The following is a 21117-nucleotide window of genomic DNA, read 5'->3' as shown; positions in this document are numbered from 1 at the left end:
AACAAAATCAGAGAAAATAATTTATTTTTAAACTATGCTGAGCATTTACACTTGATAATTGATGAAATTATGCTTCAATTATAATTAACATAACTGAATGCAAAACTCATTTATTCCGACAAACTTCCATATCCTTCAAAAATTGTGTTTCTGCAATACTAATCAATCATTCAAACCAAATTTCTGCTTCTTCTAGTTTGTTGTTTTTGCATATACTGTCTCCAATCTCTTCTTTGGTTACCCAACTAGTTGTACTTTTGATGAAAAATTATCAAACTGAATCGTTAACTCTGTTTCTCTCTCCACAGATACTGCCTGGCCTGCTGAGTATTTCCAGCATTTGCGATTTTTCTTTTGTTACAGGTCAAATAGCAACAGCACTTAAAATCACCTCTGAAATTTCCAATGTTTATGAATAAACTTAAAACTAATTTCATAGAACCATAGAACACTACAGCTCAGAAAACAGGCCATTCGGCCCTTCTAGTCTGTGCCGAAATATTATTCCGCTAGTCCCATTGACCTGAACATAGTCCATAACCCTCCAGACCTCTCCCATCCATGTATCTATCTAATTTATTCTTAAAACTTAAGAGTGAGCCCGCGACAGAGAATTTATTAGAAAACCATCAAAATAAAAAATGGTACACAAATAAACATAATGCATGATCAGAAACAGCCATTCTGTGCTAGATACAAGAATTAAATAGCGAAATACTGCAAAAATCTTTAGTGAAACAGGAAATGCTGGAAAGTCAGTTGGTCAGTCAGAGAGAGAAACAGAGTAAGCATTTCAGGTTGCTGACTTATCAACAGAACTGAAAGATGTTGGAGATGACCAGAAAAATGAGAAAAGGGAAACACAAAGTCTCTGATCACGTGGAGAGGAATGTTTCAGTGACAATAAGGGTGATGGTGCAAGGCAAAAGGTGGTATAAATTTGTCACCATTTGCACCTCCCCGGACCCATCTTTCATTCCCATTTTTGTCACATCACCTTCTTTGAATTGCACCATCATTCCTTTGGTTGTTTTATATCTCCTGACCTCCACCGTGTCCCTTTTGTTCTTTTTCTGGTTTAAAATTTGCCTAAAAACTGTATCTCTAGTGGTTCTGATAAAAGGTTACTGAACTGAAATATTAACTTGGTTCCTCTCTCCACAGATGCTGCCTGACCTCTGGATGTTTCCAACATCTTCTGTTTTAATTACAAACAGAAAGTTGCTCATAGAATGTAATGGTACAGAATAATTATGGAGATTTTCAAATTGTTTTCAATGTTGGTTAAAACTAATGTTATTTGTCAAAATTATAAAGTTTGGCAAATACAGAAAACCCTGCATGGAAGTCATTGTGCCAAATTGATACAAATGGGTTACAAACTTTAAAAAAATAAAATTTACTTTCAATGACCTTTTGCATTCAAGGTAAGAATGGCAATGCTAGAAAAAGCAACACTGTCCATTTCTGCAACTCATTATCAGATTTGCACTATTACACGGCCTATTGACAATTAAAGTTCATTTTATTTGTCTTGTCTTTTATTCTAGACCAAATCGTCATCAGCATTCTTCCATCTGCTTAAGATGATGGACATACAGCAAATTTAAAACCATTGGGGATGCTATAGCTTCATATGGTGCACTTCTGCTGATGGCTGAGGAGACGAACCTGTGAGAGGCAGCTTGTGCCATAAGTGCTGTATATAAAGCAGCAATCAGGTGTCATTTTGGGTTGGTGCCTTCAGTTTTGGTGCCTGTAGCCACTGATGGTGGTACACACGGGTGATGGGTGATGTTGTCATTTTCCTCAGTCATCAGCTAGTGTCTCCCAAGTTTGAGAGTTGATGTTTAGAGCCTTCAACTCAAGCTGCAAGTATCCTTGAAGTGGAGCTTTTGTTGTCCTACTGGTCTTCTGGCTCCGGCTACTCCGCCATACAGAAAAACCTTAGGTATGCGACCTTCTTCCAACTTGCAAACATTCCGGAGTCAGCAAAGTCTACTCTGCTTGATAAGTGTCAACATACTTGGGAGTTTTGCCGTTGAGAGAAGTATCACATTTGTGATTTTGTCCTTCCGTGATATGTCCAGAATGCACTGCAAGCAGTGATGGTGAAAGCTTTTGAGCTTCCTTTCTTGATAACTGTCAGTCGCTCATGTCTCACAGTCATACAACATGGTACTCAGAACATAGCCTTCATGAACCTGCACCTTAGCCCAAGAGTTGGCTTGATGTTCTTCCATGTAAGTTTCATGAATCGGCCAAAGGTGGTAGCTGCTTTCCCTATGTATGCATTGAGTTCAAATAGAAGGGGGGAGGCAATTGCATAGTGGTATTGTCACTAGACTAGTAATCCAGAGACCCTGGGTAATGCTCTGGGGACCCATGTTCAAATCCTGTCACAGTAGATGGTGAAATTTGAATTCAATAAAAGTCTGGAATTAGAAGTCTAATGATGATCAAGAAACCATTGTCGATAGTTGTAAAAACCCATCTGGTTTACTAATACCTTTGTGTATTTAACACGAAGATAGATAGGTTCTTGATTGGTAAGGGGATCAAAAGTTACAGGGAAAAGGCGGGAGAATGGGGTTGAGAAACTTATCAGCCATGATTGAATGGCGGAGCAGACTCGATGGGCCGAATGGCCTAATTTCTGCTTCTACGTCTTATGGTCTTATGGAGTTCTGCATCAGGAGACGGTTTGTCTGTCATTGTGGATCCAAGGTAGCACAATTTGTTAACCACTTCCAGCCTGGTATTATGATGTTTGGTCAGGAGCAGAGATGTGACATCCTGCCTCATGACCATAGTTTTCTTAATGCTATAGTCAGGGAGAACAAGTTACAGGCATGGGAGAGATAATCCATGACTCATTGTAGTTTCTGTGCAAGTAACTAGCATGGCGTCAGTGCCAAGGAGTTCTCTGATCAAGACATACTGTACTTCTGTATTTGCTTTCAGTCTGCATTGATTGTGGAGTTTGCTATCTGGTCTAGAATGCACGTAAACTCCTTCCACATCGCCAGAGAAGGCAAAGGTCAAGAGCATGAAGCTGATACCAAACAAAGTGGCGGCTAGGACACAGCCCTGTTTCACTTCATTCTTCACCCTGAAACTGTCGGAAGTCGTGCCGTCAAACTGTACAGCATAGTGCATGTTGTCATGGAAGGAACTGATGAGGCTGAGGAGCTGTGGTGAACAACCAATTTTCCCCAAAACCTTGTTGAGTCTTGCCCTGCTGTTGGTGTAGGATGCTTTTGTGGGTTCTACGAAAATAAGGTAAAGGGGTATATCCTGTCCCCTACACTTTTCCTGTAGCTGGTGTATGAAGAAGATCATGTCCACTCTGTTGGCATAGGAACTGCACTATGCTTCTGTATATAGTCAGTGTGCAAGTAAATGGAGCCTTTCAAGTGCGACCCGAGCGATGGCCCTCCCCAGTGATGCTAAGGAGTGAGGTGCCCGCCATATATTAACACATTATAAATAACCAACTTATCTTGCTATCAAGTTTCTCGAATCTTGCATATGAACGCCCCTCCGGATCCATCATTTTCCTCGGATCCCACTCCCCCTTTCACATGTTTTCACCATCTCTTCTCAGATTTTGAACAGTCCTCAGCACAGGACCCAGCTTCATCCTCTTACAGCCCCACCTCAATAAATTTCGAGCTTGGCATGATGCTGAGCTCTTCTTCCTTCACTTTCACCCCCACACTCACTTATTTGGCTAGAAGTCTTCCTCCACACAGTGGGCCCTTTCTCCACTCTTCAGAATTCTCAATGCACTTGGATGGCCTCTTACCCTCAAGATTTTTCCATTGGGAACTGCCAGTGTGACATCACAATTCTTCTATTCCACTCACTTACTTTAACTTACCTCCCTCTGAACTTGCAGAACTCCATTCTCTCAGGTCCCACCCACTCACTGGGTGAAATTTAATGCCCCAATTACCTGGGAGCAGGCAGAGAGGCAAGGGTGGCTGTAAAATGGAGCAGGAAGGCTCTGGGTGGACAGCCCGTCACCTGCTTGACTTCCCCGAATGAAGTCCAGGGTGCAAAGGGTTGACAATCACCTTCCCACCCAGAGGCCCATTGAGGCCCTTAAGTGGCCAATTAAGAACCACTTAAGGCCTCAGCACCCTCTGCCACTGATATTTTACCAACCAGGATGAGGGGTGTACGCTGCCAGGTATACCATGGGGGGCTTGCCAGCACCCTGGAGAAAAGTATACTGCCACTGATCTACCCTCCACAGTCTCTAACCTTAGTCCCCCAACACAGCACAATCCACATTTATCTCCTTCCCAAGGTCCACAAAAAGGACTGGTGGACCCCAATTGTTTCAGCTTGTTCTTGCCCCATAGAGCTGATTTATTCATATCTTAACTATATTTTTCTCATCTTAACCAATCTCTTCCCATACCCTCCACCACAGTTTCCAGTCTCCTTGACAGGATGAATATCCAATTCCTCTACATCTCTATCCCGAGGACAGTATGATGTCCCTCTGTTTTTTCCTTGAACAGAGGCTCAGCAGTCCCCATTCCCATCTTCCACAGTCTGGTTGAACTTGTTCTCGCATGGAATAACTTCTCCTTTGACTCTACTCACTTCCTCCAAATGAAAAAAGTGTTATGGGAACCTATATGAGTCTTAGCTATGCCTGTTTTAGCATGAGATATGTGAAACATTCTTTGTGCCAATCCTACTCAGGTTCCATCCCTTGTATCTTATTCCGCTTCACTGACAACTGTATCAATGCCATTTCCTGCTCTCCCTACAAACTGGAAAATTGACTCACCTCCTGACTCCCCCAAAGTCTTTCCACTATCCACAAGAAACAAGTCAGGAGAGTAGTGGAACATTATCTTGCCTGGATGAGTGCAGCATCAACAACACTGAAGAAGCTCAACACCATCCAGGCCAAACATGCTTGATTTGTACCACTTCCACCACCTTAAACATTAACTCTTTCCAGCATTGGGGCACCATAACTGAAGTGTCTATGATCTACAAGATGTATTGTCAGCAAACTTAGATACATTACTTTCGTTCTCTTCTAAGTCATTAATATAGATTGTGAATAGCTGAAGCCCCAGCACTGATCCTTGCGCCACTCCACTGGTCACAGCCTGCCAACTTGGAAATGCCACATTTATCCCGACTCTTTGGTTCCTGTCCACTAGCCAATCATCCAGCTATGATAACATATTACCTGCAACTCCACGAGCCCTTATGTTGCATTTAAAAGTTGTGTGGCATCTTATTGAATGCCTTCTGGAAATCCAAGTATACTACATCTAATGGCAATGCAGGTGGATAAGGTAGTCAGGAAGGCATATAGCATGCTTGCCGTCATTGGCACGGGTATTGAGTATAAAAGCTGGGAAGTCATGCTGCAGCTGTATAGAACCTTGATTAGGCCACACTTGGAATATTGCGTGCAATTCTGGTCGCCACATTACCAGAAAGATATGGAGGCGTTGGAGAGGGTGCAGAGGTGGTTTACCAGGATGCTGCCTGGTCTGGAGGTTATTAGCTATGAGGAGAGGTTGGAGAAACTCGGATTGTTCTCACTAGAGCGACGAAGATTGAGGGGCGACTTGAAAGAAGTTTACAAAATTATGAGTGGCATGGACAGAGTAGATAGTCAGAAGCTTTTTCCCAGGGTGGAAAAGTCAATTACTAGAGGACATAGATTTAAGGTGAGAGGAGAAAACTGTAGAGGAGATGTGCGGGGCAAGTTTTTTTACGCAGAGGGTAGTGAGTGTCTGGAATTCGCTGCCAGAGGTGGTGGTGGAAGCAGGTACGATAGTGGTGTTTAAGAAGCAGCTTGACAAATACATGAATAGGATGGGAATAGAGGGATACGGACCCCGGAAGTGCAAAATGTTTTAGTTGAGGGGCAATATGATCGGCGCAGGCTTGGAGGGCCGAAGGGCCTATTCCTGTGCTGTACTTTTCTTTGTTCTTTGTTCTATCTAATGGTTCCCCTTTTTCTACCCTACTAGTTGCATCTTCAAAAAACTCTACTAAATTTGTTAAACACAATTCCCTTCTGTAAAATCATATTGATTTTGATCATATTATGATTTTCCAAATGCATTAAGTCTTCCTTAGTAAGACATCCTAACAATTCCCAATGGCTGATATCAGACAACTGGCCTTTAAGTTCGCCATTTTCTCTCTCCCTCTTTTCTTGAGTAGTGGAGTTACATTTGCTAACTTCCAACCTGTTGGGACCGTTCTAGAATCTAGGGAATTTTGGAAAATCATACGCAGTGCATCCACTAACTCTGCAACAGCCTCTTTTGAAGTCTAGGATGTAGGCCATCATTAACAGCTCTTGGTTGCCCTCTATTTTTTCCCTTTTTAATCACTTTTTGGTGGTGCTCTGCAGTTTCTAAAATACTTCCAATCATCATACTTAATACTTTTCTATGCAAAATTATAAGCCTCTTCTTTTAATCTGACACTACCCTTTACTTGCCGAGGACAGTCCAAAATACACACCAGGTTTGAACGAGTTTATGAAACAAACCCATTCATTTGATTGGCTCTCTTTGCAGAGTTTTTCTTTTAAAAATGAATAATACTTCTAGAAGAGAAGCAGTTACCCAGCTTCTGGTTTAGACTCAGAACTATGCAGTGCAAACCTAATTTGGAGTAGTCTTGTCAACATCTCTTTTGTAGGCGTGTCCCTGGATACCAACTCCATCCCTCTCCCTGGCAACAGTCTGAGATTAATCCAGACTGTTCATAAACTTGGTGTCATATTTGATCTGAAGTTGAGCTCCCAACCTCATATTCGTGCCATAAGCAAGGCTGCCTGTTTCTTCATAATGTTACCCAACTTCGGCTCATCTGCTGCTGAAACCATCATTTGTTATCTCTAGACTTGACATTATACTGCACTCCTGGCTGTGGCTCCTCTCCTGCATTCTACCCTCCACAAACTTGAGGTCATCCAAAACTGTTCTGCCTGTGCCGTAACTTGCAGCAAGTCCTGTTCCCCTATCATCCCTGAGCTTGCTGACCTACATTGGCTAGTGATTGAGCAACATCTTGATTTTAACCCTCCTAGATAACTGCATTCCCCAATTCTGGTCTCGAGTATCCCGGATTTTAATTGGTCCATTATTAGTGATTGTATTATCAGCTGTCTAGGCACCAATTTCTGGAATACCCTCCCGACGCCTCTCCCCTTTCTACCCCATTTTCCTCCTATATGGTATTCCTTAAATCCCATCTTTTTGGCCAAGATTTTAGTCATCTAACCTAATATCTCCTCATGCGGCTCAGTATCATACTTTGCTTTGTAATGTTCTTGTGAAAGGCCTTGGGACGCTTCATTATGGTAAATATTCCACATAAATACAAGTTGTTGATCAAGTCAAAAAAGTTTAGCTAAAATACATTCAAAATGTTGATTATTATATCCATAAAACTGTTGGAGATGACAGCCTGCCAAACAAAGGTACTTCATTCCAACAACAACCAGTAATTTCAGTAATACATGCACAAAAGTATGGCTTTAGCCTTCAGTAGTCTTTGATTAACTGGCAGGTGTAGTGTGGTTAATCCGATTAAATCCTATGAAATATTAGTCCAACGATGCACATGAAATGATTCTATCCACATTGGGTGTACTTTAAGATTGCTTATTCAGTTATAAATGATTACATCAGTTAGAATTGACTGGACTGGCTTTTTTCCTTATGTACTTCATGCAGAGATAAAATAATAGAAGCCATTCACTCAGGGTACAGGTGCAGAAGCCAAACAAGAATGGCACCTTTCCCAAAAGAAATTCATTTTAAGCCAAGGACACCAGAGTAAACCTATGAAGGAGGATTAAGAAGTAGCCTTTATATAACAAACCCAATCACAGTTTTCCTTTTTTACTCTAGACTACAGAACTTGGGGTTCTCTAAACTTTTCCCTTAGCTCATGCATACCCTGTTGCTGTGCTCTGTAGCTTTCTTTTGAAGTGTGGCTAACAGGAATTGAACATTGCAAAATTGTGTTGATCAATTTACATCAGCATGACCTCTGTAGGCTTATATTCCACCACCTGACTTTGCATCCCCCAGCTTCCAAAAGGTTTTTTATAAATACTTCTAAATAATGTTTCCATATTGATGTGTCTATTCCTTGTCTGATCAGATATGCTTTAGATATTTGAATACCACCTATACTTTCAACTATATATCAAATAATTACATTTTTTTAAACCTACCCCAAAAAATACATACCAAGCTAGGTTGATGTAGCAACCTATCTGTATTTATCAAGGACAAAAAGGAGAATGTATGGTACTACTTTTCCTTACTCTTTCAAATGCTATGCATTAGGTTTCAGCTTCAACAGTTCTTAGACTGTCAGAAATTGGAGATATGCATAAAATTGTGATGCAGATAATTGATATTAGAGCTTGGAATAGGTGGAGGATTAGAATAATGCTGCAAGCTGCTAAGTTGCATTTCACTGGAAACGAAACCAGTGAATGGAGGCACTTTCGTAAATCATCCTATGCTTCAATAGTTTGATAAGGAATTAGAACAACCAGATAAAACAATAAGGCTGACCTTATGAACTGAGCATAAGTAACTGATAACAAGCAAATGTGAACAATAAAGCCCCGGAAAGTAGATTTGAAGTGGAGATGTGATGTTTCAAGAAAGTTACGAAACTGATGATGGTGAACAGCACAGGGAGAGTATAAGGAAAGCAGTCCTCATGAAAGGTGGAAGATAATATAAGGATGGGCTTTACACCATAGTTTAAACCACAACCTCAACATACCACTGAATAATATTAAGAACTTTTACAAGGCAATCAAGCCTGGTCAATATGAAACTCAGTTGCACCCCTGAAAAAGGTTATAAAGGAAAAGTTTTTGAAAGAAGTCATTGCAGCAGATGGTAAAGAGGAACTCCCGACCGTGTATCCCTACTGGGTTCAGTCTAACACTCTTGGGTAGTTAGGAAGACTTCGAGAAGCTAGGGACCGAGAGAAAGTAGAAAGAAAAGAAATGAGCTGTTTCTGCATGCCAGCTGTCCTGCCCGATGTAAAGTGATACTCGTTTGTCATGATTCAATGTTTTTGCTGTATAACTAGCGTGTGATATGAAGAGTCATACGGACTCGAAACGTTAACTGTATTCCTCTCCGCAGATGCTGTCAGACCTGCTGAGGTTTTCCAGGTATTTTTGTTTTATGTGTTGTGTGATATTACATCATGGCTCTGATTAAACTCAGAGTCATAGAATAGAGTCATTATGGCACAGGAGACGATTCAGCCCACCGAGTCCATACTCACTCTCTGCAGAGTAATCCAATCAGTTCCATTCCCCTGTTCTATGCCCATAGCCCCACAAGTTTATTTCTCCCCCAAGTGCTCATCCAATTTCTTTTTGAAATTATTCATCATCTTCACTTCCATCACCTTGTCGGTAGCGAGTTCCAGATCATCATCACTCAGTACATAAAAAAACGTTCTTCACATCCCCCTGCAGCTCTTGCCCAAACAGTAAATCTCTGTCCCCTCATCCTTGTACCATCAGCTAATGGGAACAGTTTTTCTTTGTCTACCTTATTGAAACCGGTCATCACTTGTACACCTCCATAAAATCTCTCCTTAATCTCCTTTGCTCAAAAGGAGAACAGCCCCATCTTCTCCAACCTAGCCTTGTATCTAAAATCCCTCAGCCCTGGAATCATTCTGTTAAATCTCCTATACACTCCCTTAAGGACACTCGCATCCTTCCTAAAGTGTGGTGACCTGAACTGGACACAATACTCTGACTGTGGTCGAGATTTTTATAAATGTTGACTATGTTGGTTGCAGTCAATCCTGCTTAATTGAAATAACAAATTGATTGGTCGATTAAATTTAATGATAACAACAATAAGCCTGTTTAAATTAAAATTTTACCTAACATTCAGATCTTCAGGTTCCAAAGAGCATGCTTCAGTTACTTGCAGTTTCCCAGATTCAAGGGAGCACTAAGACATTACCACAGGCTACCTAAACCTTCAGGAATTGTGGTCTGGAATATGTTCAAAACGTGCTTCAATAAAAAGATACGCATATTGTATAGAAGCTCAAATAACAAATCAGAGCTCTCAGAAGCATCCAATAGTTTTTGCTAACAGTTCTTAAAGAGGCTTGCTTCTTGCTGAAATTTTCACTAGGTCCATCTCTCTCTCTCGAAACCAAAAAAAAAAGTGCATAACTCCCAGAAGCCCAAGATTCATAGTCCAGTGTGAAAGAAATAGCCAGTGAGGCTAGCTCCTCCAGAAGAGGAAAGGGGAAAAAAACATGCATCTATGCAGTGCCTTTTGCAACCTCAGCAGCCAGGTAGCAAATTATACTTTATCTGTTTCAGTAGTAGTTCGGAATCATATACTTCCTTCTAGTGATGCTCCAGAAACTCCAGTGCAAGACAAACCTTTTAGAATGAAAAGCCTCAAAAGCTACATTCACCTCTACATTAGCCGACTAAATAGAAAATCCAAAAGAGTTATGCAGGCAAGTATTAGGTTGCTAGTTAGCAGAGGAAAAGTATGGGGAGGAGGAAGGGATAAAGAGAGGGGTTTAGAAATAAACATTCAATGGATACATTGTTCCTTGACAAGGAGGTAAGAAGCCAAATAGGCATATCTTTTAGTTCCCCAAACCCCTCACAAAGCCAATTATTCTGGACAGCAGTCCAACATACAAGAGAGTTGATAACTAGAAAGTATCTGGATGCATAAAACTTCTATAACAAGTGCATCTTCAGCAACGAAGGCATTATAGTGCTAACTTTCTGAAATGGTCGACTTTGCAAAAAACTTCCTTCAGTGCATTCTTTACGAACATCTGGGGGCTAGTGTAAAAATTGGGAGAGCTGTCTCACAGACTAGCAACAGCCTGACATAGCCATCCTCACGGAATCATACCTTGCAGATAATGTCCCAGACACCACCATCACCATCCCTGGATATGCCCTGTTCCACCAAGAGGACAGGCCCAGCAGAGGTAGCACAGTGGTGTACAGTCAGAAGTTGGGAATCCACAAAATCGAATCCGGACCACATGAAGTCTCATGGCATCAGGTCAAGCATGGGCAAGGAAACCTCCTGCTGATTACCACATATCGCCCTCCCTCAGCTGATGAATCAGCGCTCCTCCATGTTGAGCATCACTTGGAGGAAGCACTGAGGGTGGCACAGGCGCAGAATGTGCCCTGGATGGGGGGGGGGGGGCTTCAATGTCCATCACCAAGAGTGGCTCGGTAGCACCACTACTGACCGAGCTAGCCGAGTCCTAAAAGATATAGCTACTAAACTGGGTCTGCAGCAGGTGGTGAGGAAACCAGCAAGAGAGAAAAACATACTTGACCTTATCCTCACCAACTTGCCTGCTGCAGATGCATCTGTCCATCACAGTATCGGTAGGAGTGACAACTGCACGGTCATTGTGGAGATGAAGTCCCGCCTTCACATTGAGGATACCCTCCATCGTGTTGTGCGGCACTACCACTGTGCTAAAGGCAGAGATTTCAAACAAATTTACAACTCAAGACTGGGCAGCCATGAGATGCTGTGGGCCATCAGCAGCAGCAGAATTGTACTCGAACACAATCTGTAACCTCATGGCCAGGCATATCCCCCATTCTACCATTACCATCAAGCCAGGGGATCAACACTGGTTCAATGAAGAGTGCAGGGAGGCTTGCCAGGAGCAGCACCAGGCATACCTAGAAACAAGGTGTCAACCTGGTGAAGCTATAACACAGGACTACTTGCGTGCCAAACAGCATAAGCAGCAAGTGATGGACAGAGCTAAGCGTTCCCACAACCATCAGGTCAGATCTAAGCTCTGCAGTCCTGCCACATCCTGTCGTGAACGATGGTGGGAAATTAAACAACTCACTGGAGGTGGCAGCTCCACAAATATCCCCATCCTCAATCCTGGAGAAGCCCAGCACAGCAGCGCAAAAGATAAGGCTGAAGCATTCGCAACAAACTTCAACCAGAAGTGCCGAGTGGATGATCCATCCCAGCCTCCTCCGGAGGTCCCCAGCATCACAGATGCCAGTCTTTAGCCAATTCGATTCACTCCATGTGCTATCAAGAAACAGCTGAAGGCATTGGATACTGCAAAAGCTACGGGCCCTGACAATATTCCGGCAATAGTACTGAAGACTTGTGCTCCAAACCTTGCCGTGTCCCTAGCCAAGCTGTTCCAGTACAGCTACAACACTGGCATCTACCCACTATATGGAAAATTGCCCAGGTATGTCCTGTACATAAAAAGCTGGACAAATCCAACCCAGCTAATTACCGCCCTATCAGTCTATTCTCCATCATCTGCAAAGTGATGCAAGGGGTCATCAACAGTGTTATTAAGTAACACTTGATTAGCAATAACCTGCTCACTGATGCCCAGTTTGGGTTCTGCCAGGGACACTCAGCTCCTGACCTCATTACAGCCTTGGTTCAAACATGAGCTGAACTCCCAAGGTGAGGTGAGGTGAGAGTGACTGCCCTTGATATCAAGGCAGCATTTGAGTAAGTGTGACATCAAGAAGCCCTAGCAAAATGGAGTCAATGGGAATTGGGGGAAAAACTCTGCTGGTTGGAGTCATACCTAGCACAAAGGAAGATGGTTGTGGTTGTTGGAGGTTAGTCATCTCAGCTCCAGGACATCACTGCAGGAGTTCCTCAGGGTAGTGTCCTAGGCCCAACCATCTTCAACGGCTTCATCAATGCCTCCCTTCTATCATAAGGTCATAAGCAGGGATGTTCACTGATGATTGCACAATGTTCAGCACCATTCGCAACTCCTCAGATACTGAAGCAGTCCATGTCCAAATCCAATAAGATCTAGACAATATCCAGGCTTGGGCTGACAAGTGGCAAGTAACATTCGCACCAGACAAATGGCAGGCAATGGCCATCTGCAACAAGAGAGTCCAACCATCGCCCCTTGATGTTCAATGGTATTACTATCACTGAAGCCCCCACTATCAATGTCCTGGGGGTTACCATTGACCACAAATTGAACTGGTCTAGCCATATAAATACTGTGGCTACAAGAGCTGGTCAGAGGCTAGGAATAGCGCCACGAGTAACTGACCTCCTGTCTCCCAAAAGCCTGTCCATCATCTTCAGGGCACAAGTCAGGAATGTGATGGAACATCAGGAAGGGTTGTCCATTGCACTCCTCAGATTGTAAGGCACAATGGAGGAGTCCATCCACCTTCACTCTCAAGCGATAGCACCGGCATGCCAATGCACTGAAGTCAACTGGTAGCATGGCAGCCACCATGGAGACCTTGGTCAAGAACGTCGCTCCTACACTGCTGCGTGGGCTGAACTCCATCGCTGATGCCATAGTTGGCCTCCAACAGTGTGTACTCGAGAGGGGTGTGGGGCAGCTCGAACTCACTCCAGCTACCCCTTTTCCTCAAGGAGTTAGTCTGGGGCCCTCGGGCACCCATGGGGAGGAGGATCAGTAGATGATTCCCCTTTCACCAGGGCCAACCGCCCAGGTGACTCTGGGACTGTCCGGGCCACCCGAATCCCCTCTTCCTGTGACCTCAGCAGCTCCAGCTCCACAGGTCGAGGAGGGTGCCACTGCCACACAGCAGGACCCCGAAAGCAGGCCGGGGCCTTCCAGATCTCAGCCCTCCAGAGGGCGCATGTCAAGGTTCACACAGACAGGACATTGCAGTCAACAGGCTGCCTCCACCTCCACTGTGGACGTCCAGGGAGCACCAAGACATAGTGGCAGAGTTAGGAAAGTTAAGAAAATGTAGTTGCACAGCCTAAGCACGGGTTTTAAACACTTGTTCACTATTGTCAATAAACTCCCAAGAATGTCTCCTTGCCTATGGCTCCTTGTTCTGATGAGCAGTGTTCTTGTCACTCAGATGTGAAACCTTTCTGCACAAGACAAGGGTAGGTGTCTCAGTCCAGGGCCTCTTCCCTGTGCTCTGTGCAGCCTTCAGACCAAAGTAATGGTCCAGCTCCTCACTCCCTGGACACATTACTAATACCTGCACCTCAGCGGTGCTTGTCATTGCTGCCAGAATATAGTGGGAAGGCGCCACAGCATTCCATTATTCTCTGTGTGCTCTCAGCACCTTTAATGCAGAGTGGCCCCCATCTCTTCAGCATCTGGTGACCACCGGCGCTGTGCTCCTGAAGAGCTCAGGTGAAGGCGGACAAAGGATCAGGTGCATTTAAAGTTTGATGATATGGTATGATATGACCTTGATCACAGAGCACAAACAAGCTTCCCTTGGCCAGACAGGAGACATGCATTCCCAGAGGCTATGCAAAAATCTATGGAATGTCATCACTGCCTGTCATCATCATCCACCTGCAATCAATTAGGACCTTCACTGCGTCTCCATGACAGAAACATTACCACAGATAATGCCACAAGCCAGACTGGAGTCAAATGTTCACGGATGCAATGTGAGGATCTATGGGGTCACCTCACTACATGTCATCATCCTTCACAAATCTAGTAGCTATGAGGGCCTCCCGTACGCCTGCCTCAAATGGCCACTGAGAGGGCCTCGTCCCAGTCAGAAGGCCTCCTCACCCTCATCCCCATCAGTGTCCTACTCATCCAAGGAGACTTCCAGCTCCTCCAGCAGCTCCTCAGCCAGCTCCTCTCCCCGTTGCAGTGCCAGGTTGTAACGGACCCAGCAGGCGACGATGCATGACACCCTCTTCGGACTGTATTGCAGGGCACCACAAGACCGGTCCAGGCACTGGAACCTCATTTTCAGCATCACGATGGTTTGCTCCAAAAATTGCGAGTTGCATCATGATTCTCATTACACCTTTGCTCTGCTGCAGTCTGAGGCCGCCACACAGGTGTCATCAGCCACGTTCTCTGTGGGTAGCCCTTGTCCCCAAGGAGCCATCCCTGCAGCCTCTGTGGACCCTGGAATATGTCAGGGATCTGTGACTGACTGAGAATGTTGGAGTCCTGCACACTCCCTGGAAACTGCGCACACCTGCAGGCTGTGTTTGTGGTGGTCGCACACCAGCTGCATATTCACCAAATGGAATCCCTGGCGGTTTATGTAGTTGACCGCATGTTGCAACAGAGATCTGAGCCTTATGCAAGTGCAGTCAATGGCACCCTGCACCTTTTTGAAACTCGAGTTCTGGGCAAATCGAATGGTTCTTGCGTCCTGGTTTTCCTGGTCCCGGGCAAAATGCACAAAGTTGTGTGCCATCGTGAAGATGACATCAGTGACCTCATTGATGTATTTGTGGGTGGAGGCTTGTGATATCCCACAGAGGTCACCTGTGGAGACCTGAAAGGAGCCACTGGAGTAGAAATTGAGCACCATGGTCACTCTCACAGCCACTGGCAGTGGATGCCTTCCATGTCCCAGTGGCTCCAAATCCTGCAGCAACTGGCAGATGCGACCGGCCAGTTCCCTAGACATGCGCAGTCTTCGATGACACTGGTTCTCGGTCATCTGCAGGAATGAAAGGAGCCCCCCCCACAAAAACCCTGGGTGCCGCTAGGCATCGACCAGCGATGGCTTGCTGTGGCTCTTCGACGGCATGTGTGGGAGCCCCAGACACCCCTTCTTCCTGAGGGTGCTGTGCCTCCCTCTGTGCAGCCAGGCGCCTCAGTCGCTGTCTTCTCCGTTGTCTTCATTCTCTCTACACCACAAGGCATACAGCTAGTTCATCAGGCTCCATGATCCTGATGTTGTACTCCTGTGGGATGCAAGAGAGACACACGTGCTTAGCATGGGTGTACTAAGGACCTATCCTGGTTAAGTACCAAGATCCCTTAATGCATCGCGGAGACTGCTGGCCACCACTTGGATGGCTAGAGACTAGTGCGCTGCATGGCTGCCCGAAACCCCATCCACCTCCACCCCACTCCACCTAACCGACTGGCGGCAGCTTTGCCCATTGATTGCATGCTGTATTCTCAGATCAGGTATTCTCCTAACCCACACTGCAAGACTGCGCTGTTAGCTTGAACCATGGGGGAGACTGGTTGAAACCCGGATGCTAACATTTCAAGGGGCTGTGAGCGCCTCCAGCAATGACTGCTCCATTGCCAGCTTTAGCAAGGAGATTGTACAACTTGCCCAGTCGTACAACTGTTCTGTAGTCCACTAAAATACTCATTAGTTTGCAGTCTGTGCTCAAGAGGTGAAAAGCTCTGGAGTATTTGGTGGCACTTTGATGCCTCTGCATTGTTTGAATGGGTAGATAAGCCAGAAGCCTGACTCCAATCATATCAATGGCTGTGCTTGAACTGTCACAGTTGCAGAGCAATGGTCACTGTATATAAGGTGCCCCTCGCCCATCCTACCCCCCACCCCAAATGCTTGTGCGCTATATTCAACTGCAGAGCTGTCCTTGCAGCCCCTACCACCCCACACCCACCCCTCCAAGCTTGAAATCCAACAGGCGACCCCGGTGAGCACAGCATAACATTACCGTGTACTTACCTCCGAGTTCCTCTTAAAGTGCAGCCCGCCAAGTGCGTGCCTTTTGTATGCTGTTGTGAAACACGTGGGCAGACAATCCAGTGGTGACGGGGGATTCCAGCAGGCAGGCCTAATAATGATATGCAGTTGTATAACAATGCAGTTCCCAACGTCCAATGGCGGGAAACCTGGTACGCCATCAGCGGGCTGAGCGGACAATCGCAAACTGGTTTTCATGCCATCATGAAACCAATCACGCCAAATTGTCCGCTCACGCCCGACTCTGGCGGAAACAGAAAATCCCGGCCATAGTTTCACACATATAAATGCTGATTTTTAATTACTACTCCATTCAAAATAACTCTCTCAGCCAGATGCAGAGTAAAAGATGCTGCTGAAACAGGTCTAATTTTGTTTTATTCAGCTATGACCGCTTCTCCACTTGAACTTAGTAATGAATGTGGATCTAGAAAAAGTTATACTAGCCAAATTAAGTAGGTGATCTAAGGAATAGCAGATAGATTTCAAAGTGAATAAATAAGGTTAGAGCATTGGAACAGGAAGCAAATCTTTACATAACGAAGCAATGTTCATTCGTAAATTTGGAGTGGGAAAAAAGTACTTAAAGCACTAAATTACGCAGAAAGATTCAAAAGTTCAACTTTCTAAATACTTGCTAAAAAGATAGACAGAAATATCGCTAATCAGCTCCAGCTCTGCAACTCTCTGAGGTCTGTGCTCCTCTAATTTTGGCCACTTGTGCATCCTGACTTTCTTCGCTCCATAAATTTGCAGCTGTACCTTCACCAAAGCTCTGACCTCTAGAGTTTCTTCCCTAAACCTCTCTGCCTCACTCTCCTCCTTTAACACATTCCTTAAAACCTACCACTTTGACTAAGCTGTTATTCACCTGGCAAATATGTGGTTTGGTGTCAAATTTTGTTTGATAATCGCTGTGAAGCCTTGCGTCTTACTTCGTTAGAGGTGCTATATAATTTTAAGTTGTTGTCAGTGTACTGGGGATTTAATTGCATCCAACGGGCCTCTTTAGGGATAGGTCCTCTCATTCATTCTACGAGCTTCTACATCCACTGGATCTGACAGATACAATGTAGCTCCAGCATTCAGTGCACATGCCCCACAAAATAAGACCCTTGTTCACTCTTGCTACACTCCATCAGGAGCAGCTCTTATTCATTTATTTGCCTAAGGATCAAATGCAACAACAGTCAATTCTCATCTTCCACATTGAAAGATTCCTATTTCATATTTCGCAGTGCTTATCCTAAATTCTCAGCTACCTTTAAACATACAGGAGAAAACATGCCATTTGTACAAGGTTCTCTGATCCTACTTTTTGAAATCAATTCCAAAAGATCTTTTCATACAAACTTCAACACACAAAGGACCATTATCCAAATCAGCATAATTATTCAACACCAATAAGCAAATGCTCACACTAAATTATAAGCCATTATTAATCTAGGGTTCAAATATATAATGAATGTACTGCCTTTGTTGAAGGTGCACACTGGCATGTTGCTCCAAACTTGTTTACGTCCTCTAATTGCACAGATTTAATTTCAACCGACCTATTATGCATCCTAGTTCATGTTCTAATTCCAAGAAATCAACATCACAGCCCATTAATATAACAAAGAGCTGTACAAGTGTAGAGGCTATACAGTGCCCTGCCAAAGAATACAAGTCTTGTATGAAACTATCCTCTACTATCTTATTAGTCAAAACTGAAGCAATCATGTCATTTCTTCACATTTCCAAGCAAAATGTGTCTGCTGGGATTTTCTCAAAAGTATCTCAACCTAAATTTGGCTACTAATATGCATTTAACACCACTGTTAACTGTTTTCCATTGCATGGTTAATGGCTGCTAAATATATTGCTTCACAATTACTGATATATCTAATTTTAATATTGCTGATAAAAGTGAGATGCTATCAAAGTGCTTCATCATGCACTTATCAGGATAGCTCGCAAGAATTTTTATCCATTATGGGGGATCTATACAGCATGAGAAGAGAGTACTAATTGGTTAGCAAGTGGATTCTGATTGGTGGAGGCATTGCCACGGGGAATGCAGCATGAGACATTTAGCTACCTAGTTTTCTTCTAATTCAAACCGCGCAGGTCGACTCTGGTCAAGGCATTGCTCTGGAGAATGAACCAGAGAATGACTGTTGCCTAAGCTTCTGTTTAGTTGAAAAACGTGCAATGTGCGGACATGTTCCTTTTGTCTGCAAAGGACAGGGCCCTGTGTATAGCTTTTAGCATGCATATGTTGAGCCACACTGCGAGCCCAACTGGCAATCTTAAATTTTCAGTGTAATTCTTAGCACAATAACATTTTTTAAGAGGTGTTGTTCAATCAGAGAATCACAACTAATGTTGGGCACTATGTTTTGAGTTTTACAAGCATAGGCTGGGTACAGTCAGTACTTTGCCTGTTGTGAATAGCCGAAGGGATGTGCTGCTTAATACGATCCTGCTAAACAATCCTAAATTCACTAAATTCCACAATTTCATTTCCCTACATCACTATTGCACTTAAGTATGCAGCCATACACCACAATCCCATTTTCACTAGATTTGCAGAATCGTTTATTATACTCTAGAATTCCATTCCTAAGCAATTGCACCTCTTATCTTTTAAGACACTTAAAGCCTACCTCATTGACCAAACTTTTAATCACTCCTCTTAATATCTCCTGCTTTGGCTCCTCATCTAATTTTATCTGATTATACTTTTATGAAATGTCTTGGGATCTTTTCCTATATTAAAGGCGCTAAATGCAAGTTGTTATTCTTGAAAGGGAAGCTGAATTGTATTAAAAATAATCATATTTTACCCAAATTACACTTCTGCCAACCACCAAGTAGAAAGTATATCATAGCACCACTGCAAAATACTGTAAGTAAATATCCAAATTTGAACATCTTCAGCCAAACTTGTCCAACTGCATCAATGAAACTCTTGTAATGCTTTGATAAAGCAGACATTGCTCTATATCAGTGTCGAAGAAAAGTAATCTGCATCGATGATGGCGTAGTGGTATTGTCGCTGGCCTAGTAATCCAGAGACCTAGGGGAATGCTCTGGGGACCCAGGTTTGAATCCCACCATGGCAGGTAATAGAATTTGAATTCAAAAAAGATCTGGAACTAAAAATCTAAAGATGACCATGAAACCATTGTTGATTGTTCACTAATGTGCTTTAGGGAGGGAAATCTGTTGCCCTTACCTGGTCTGGCCTACATGTAACTCCAGACCCACAGCAATATGGTTGACTCTTCAAAACAAAAAATGCCCTCTGAACAAGGGCAATTAGGGATGGGCAATAAATGCTGGCCTAGCCAGCGATGCCCACATCCCATGAATGAATTAATAAAAAGATCTGATGGTTGGTGCAGGAGTGAAGCTGAGCTTTAATTTTCTCAATGGAGACACAATCCATAAGCTAGTTTTCTAATCAGTTTTTCCAATTTTCCAATTCCCTAAGCAACATAATATACTGCTGGAGCTAGCAACAGTCTTGCTATCAACCTGCTCAAAAATAGGCTCGTGCAAGTGTGTCAAATTTTACTTCCCAATGGAGGAATTATGATGAAATGTAAAGAACATCTGTGCCATTATTTCCTCAGGTAGTCAGAACACAGCTGTCTAAGGCATGAACAAGAAGGTGAAGTACAGCTCCATCCAAATGCCAGTTAAAGAGTAATGTATCCATCAATACATGAAAGTCACTGACTCGAAAAATTCTCTCTCATCTGACTCGGGAAATTCAATTATACTTTGGCGTTCATTGCTAACCATTTAATAATGATCAATGCCGAAAGATCAATACCTGGGCCTGAGCTGTAGTATAGGGGTATGGCATAGAAAGGGTTAATGTGGGACTGGGTACAGTACTGCCCACACTATGATCTAAAACAACACATGGCCCAAGTCTAAAGGGCAGTTTTGTACTGGGCAGAGACATATGTAGAGACAAGCAGGGAGACATCTCCTAGCTTCAAACTTATACTGTAAATATGGACATAGTTACTAGTAGTTCATAAACAGTTGCCGTAAAACTATACAAGACTCAGAACCTCCTCATGAGACCTATCGAACTACACACATCTTACAACAAGGTGGCAGATATCAGAATAACCCACAGCCTCACAGAAAACAAAAGCTATCTGTGAGCTCCCAACCCTATCCTCGATTCCAGACCTCCAGAGATTCCTGGGTAGGGTTAATCAGTTGGCAAAATTTTTTACCCAGTCTGGCACAGGTCACAGAACCCCTGCAGCACCTTCTCAAGAAAGGCTAGGCACGGTGCTGGGACACGCACCAAGAACAAGAATTTGATTGCATCAAAACCATGCTGCTCTCAACCGACTTCCTGGCCCACTCGCTGCCAACCACCATAGCAAGGGATACTTGGCCCACAGGTCTCAGAGCAGTCTTATTTCAGGAACACTGAACAACTGAATGGATGTCGTCAGCCAGTGCATCCAGAGGACTGTCGGACAAAGAGACAAGGTACACCGTGATCAAAATGGCGCTCTTGCAGTCATGTGGGCACGCAAGTTTTCAGACTACATTAATTGTCGAAATGTCACCACCGAAACAGA

At 43.8% G+C, this 21117-nt stretch overlaps 1 protein-coding gene across 19 annotated transcripts in view; it reads right to left on the bottom strand.

The window, feature by feature from the left end:
• The window catches only part of epb41l2 (erythrocyte membrane protein band 4.1 like 2), a 206598-nt gene that overhangs the window by 88359 nt on the left and 97122 nt on the right, over window positions 1–21117 (bottom strand). The window lies entirely within an intron of this gene.

This window comes from Cetorhinus maximus, chromosome 5, assembly GCF_964194155.1.
Source record: "Cetorhinus maximus chromosome 5, sCetMax3.hap1.1, whole genome shotgun sequence".
Lineage (NCBI taxonomy): Eukaryota > Metazoa > Chordata > Chondrichthyes > Lamniformes > Cetorhinidae > Cetorhinus > Cetorhinus maximus.
Note: the sequence above shows the minus strand (reverse complement) of the source record. Positions and strands in the feature narration are given on the sequence as shown.